The following is a 5111-nucleotide window of genomic DNA, read 5'->3' as shown; positions in this document are numbered from 1 at the left end:
TTTTGACTCATCTGAGCTAAGCATAGTTGACTCAATAGGGAGATACTCATATAGATATTCTTCGTCTATCTCCTTAATAGTGTAGTCCAACTATTCTTGTCTCCCAAGGAAATGGTAGGTGAGATTTCCGTTACCCTACACAACTTGGTTAGCTATTTCTTGTCTCTTGGTTTAGAAGTTGATTCCTTTCTTCTTTCATCCTAGAAGTAGACAACTGCTTTCCTCGACCTTATCATTCTCATCTTGAATATCCTGAATTCATTTCATTGTAGGAGGGAAATATTTCTTCCTTAATCAACCATCCTCCTTCTTCTAGGTTGTTGTCATCAATTCACCTTGAAAAGGCTTTGTGCTCCTTCTTAATTTGCAAGTGTCATGCGTTAGATAGCAAGTTTGTTTAGCATAGGACTTCATTCATGAAGCAGACTCATAGGCCCTAGAGTTATAAACTGTGCTCTGATACCAAAATGTAAAGTCGTAAATCGTGCTAACTTCAATAATAGCCAAAAAACTCTTTATTCTTAAATAAACTCATAATTCCTTTAATAAGTCTATTACATTCCACTTTTCCTTCCATAGCTTCATTTGATCATTCCATTTATATTGTAATAAACACAAAATTTTCTACAAAAGATAAAGATTCTTCATTCAATAAATCGATATAAGTAGTATCTCAATCATACAATACCTAGGCATTTCAAGTTGTCGTAAGTTCAATAAAATAAAACAAAGTAAAGGGTGAGATGCGTCCTTTGATTTGCAACCCAAGCTATCTTCAATGCAATCTTTAGCATGAAGACGAGAACAAGATTCAGGTGCTTTTTCTGCCCAACTTTGAAGCTTACACTTCCTTGGAATTCTTAGTCAATGAAGAATACCCGACCCTGCACGAATTGCTTAGCCAAAGAATTCGAAAGACAAGATGGAATCTGGTGCGTGCCTAGATGATACATGCATTTTCATATTTCTAAATCTATTAAAAAACAAGCAAGATAAAAGAATTCCATCTATTTCAATGGTTATTCAATTGATTACTCGGCCGAGTATAATGCCATACATAACAAATAATATAGTTTGGAAAAAGAAAACTCTCTCTCTATAATCCACATTCGGCACCCTTTCTAGAAGGTAACTTTCCACAAACACAAGCCTATCTAGCTTTGTTCATATAATTCTAGAATAAATATACACAGAAGACAATCTTTCGCTTTTCAATTCTAGCTTTCTATTTCTTGCAAGATAAAAATACAGTGATAAAGAAGACAATCTTTCGCTTCTATCTTTCAAGCAATTTAAAGACAAGAATTAAATATTAAGAAGGTGTAACACATGTATGTATATTTACATATAAATTGAATAAAATGAGTACACATTCTTTTATTCAATTCTCAAAACATTTTAAAAGCGCAATCATTAACTTGCATTCCCTTTCTTATGGTTTACAATTTCCATGTTTATATCATCTAACCTCCACATCTTTCCATGTGTTTTGGTTTGTCTACCTCTTTTCTCGAATAACATATTTAGTTTAATACTAATATGTGACTTTCCATGATTTAAGAACTCAATTCACTGATTTTACTAATTTTTCATAACAACAATCTAACATGATGAAAATTCATAAAGCGCATATCTATATGGCTTTTCAAATGAGACATCTAATAACCGTCTTTACTTTTCATGCAAGGATCTAATTTGAAAGTGTAAGTCTTTTCTACACAAATTCAAAATAAGCTTGAATTTTTAATAATTCGTTATCCTAGTATTTCATCTTCTTTTTTATTCAAATTTACAAGTTTTTGTACGCACAATCACTCTATCCTCTTACTCTGTTTCTAGAGGATTTGGTGGTCTAATTTCTATGAATTTCACTTATGTTTATCAACAATCCTTTCGAATATCTTTCCTTAAGACATTTATGTATAGAATATAATTTTCTAAAGAACGTATTTTGATGTCATTCGACAGAATTCTCATAATCAGAAATCTAAAAACTATGACTCTAATTATGTCTAAGTTTAATCAAAATAGAACATTTTCCCCTTTGATTTATACAACAAATTTTGTTAGAACAGAGCCTACCTCTGACTGATTCTACTCGATGTATTATTATCTTCTTTCTATCTCACAAAGTTCTCAAGAAGGTCGTTGTTCCTTTGGCGTGTCTGCCACTCTTCCTTGTTTCGGTATTCGACTCTTTCCTCTTAAATTCAACACTATATCTGAGATGATCATCATCGATCTGATATGACTTGTTTGTAAACACATCTAATAACAACTCCCTTGCAAACGGTTTTCTAAGTTCTCATGATGCCAAGTCGAATTTCCTCCTTTGTCGACTATGACTTGTATTAAATACACCCGACCATTGCAACAACAAACTCTTCTCATTCAAATTCAATGAGTTTGACATCTCTTCAAACACATAGTGGTTGCAAGGTCCGTGATCATCTTAAACTTTACATGTTTGTTTGCATGCATAGCCGATACCACCCTACGACTTCCTTCTCTTAACTCGTTGTTTTCTTTGAGTCGTCATTAATACTGATCCTTTTGCAAGGCGTTTAGCTACATGTATAGTAATTTTCCAAGTCTTAGTAGCTGCTACGTGGGGTTATGGTCAACATTACACATCGTGATTTGTTTAAGGAAGAGGAGGAGTGGTCGGTGGTAATACCGACCCCTCCCTTTAAATAAAGGGAGTGGTCGATATTACTATCGACCTCCCTCACATTCACTTAGCATTATTAAACCACCCTTCTCGGTCGTTAGCTTTTAATTTAAGTCAGTTTCCACTATATCATTATTAAATCATTTATTATTATTTATTTTATTTTATTTTTATTATATTTTTAATTATATATAGATAAATAATGACTTTTCATTTATATATATATATTAAACATTAAACTCGTTAACAAATTCTTTAATAAACCGTTCCTATATATATATATATATAATATGGATTTTCATAAAATAATTTAATTCTGCAAATCTATTTACATATTCGATAACTACATACGTATTTATAAGTCCATGATCGAATTATTATTAGAACTCAGACACAGACACACACACACATAGATATATATATATATAATATGGATTTTCATAAAATAATTTAATTCTGCAAATCTATTTACATATTCGATAACTACATACGTATTTATAAGTCCATGATCGAATTATTATTAGAACTCAGACACACACACACACACACACAGATATATATATATATATATATATAATCTCAAATGATAATGTATAGGTAAAAACAAAATTCATGAAGTAATTAGCTTTCACGATAATTGGATATATATATATATATATATATATATATATATATATATATATATATATATATATATATATATATATATATATATATATATATATATGATTGAATCAATTTCTCATATACATATATATTATACTTTTATCCAATTTATGAAAGTAAACTCATAAGTACGATATTTCATACATTTATACATATCTGCACATAAAGAACGTATAAATCTACGATCAATATTCATATCTAACACATTAGCAAAACAATCTTACTTTAAAATAAGACATAATATTTCACCATCACTCATGCAACTTGGATTTAATTCAATCACCACTCAAATCTTGCAACAAATGCTCATGTGTAAATATTTAAATCAATCTTCTACTCATTCCAAATTCGTCATTCCAATTTAAACTAACACTCAAATAAGGTTATTTAAATCATCCATCTTTTCAAGATGCAAATTATAAATCCTAATGTGCTGTGTGAGAGATACCATCTATTCGAACAAAATCCAAGAGCTAAGACAACTCTACCTGAACCATGTTCTCCACTTCATCTGTGTCCACCTTTTCCTGCATTCACTTGCACTCAGTTGCTCATTAGCAATGACGATCCCAATTTTACAATAAAAATTATTACTGATCATTCAATTGTATATAAATCATTTCAGTGCATTCGATCTCCTATCTTTTTTCATTAACAATTCCAATTTCATTTCATTTCAATTTCATTTGCGAAAAATAAAAATTATTTTCCTAATTAAATAATTATGAAAAAATAGGGTTCATGACAATTGAGTTCTTATATAGATTGGTGAGTGTGGTTTGAGTGAGAAGTAGCTCATGTGGTTTTGTTGCTCAACTTGGAGCATGCTTGGTGAAAGTTGTATCAAGGAGACATAACTTTTCGGTGAGAATCTATGTCTTATTGATATGGCAATGTCACATTGACATGAAGTGTTGTGGAAGCTCATCAAGGAGACACTATGCTTTCATTGTGAGTTGATCTCAATCTCTTCGATGCAAATGTGGAAGTGGCGTCGAGGTAACATGCTCATGTCTCTTTGATGTGAAGAGTTGAAAGAAGCTTGTTGAGGAGACACTATGCTTTCGATATGAGTTGATTTGTGTCTCTTCGATCAAGAGTGTGGAGTGGGCGTTGAAGTGAGTCTATTAAAGTGTTAGATTCGAGAATGAGGAAGTGAGAGCATGCGGGAGATGTGTGGACCCCACATGGTTTTGGCAAGTGCCATCGACAGGAGATGTGTGCCTATCAAAGAGAGATATAAACTCCTCTTTTCGATATGATGTTGTCAAACCAATACGGTAAGTGACAAGTTTTGTGTGACCTATGAAATTGATATCGACAAGACTGTGCTATTTCGAGGAGACTCTTTTCGAGTCATACCGATCCTATGATGTCTCTTCGATCAGTTGCGAAGGTCAAAGAGTTGACAAAGGCTAGATGCATGTCGATGAGGCATGACCTCATCGAAGAGAGATCTTTCGTTGTCTCCTTGATATTGTTTGAGAGCTCAGTTAGAAAGCTAAGAGAAATATGGAGTGTGTTGACAAGAGATTTTGAGTCTCTCTGATGTGATATACAGTTGAAGACCCAGGGAGATTGTGGAAGTTGTAAAGTGATGTGGCACATGGAACCACCATGGCTGTTAAAACGACCAAATCTTTTTGGTCAAATCAAACAAATCAATGACCCATATTTAAAGATTTGAAGGAACTTGTTTTGGCGTGATAACAGAACATTCTGAGAACTTCCACAAGTCGACTTCAACATAATGACAACTTATTGAACACAATTG

The sequence above is a fragment of the Cryptomeria japonica genome, chromosome 2 (genome assembly GCF_030272615.1).
Source record: "Cryptomeria japonica chromosome 2, Sugi_1.0, whole genome shotgun sequence".
Classification (NCBI taxonomy): domain Eukaryota; kingdom Viridiplantae; phylum Streptophyta; class Pinopsida; order Cupressales; family Cupressaceae; genus Cryptomeria; species Cryptomeria japonica.
This window is presented reverse-complemented; position numbering follows the sequence as displayed.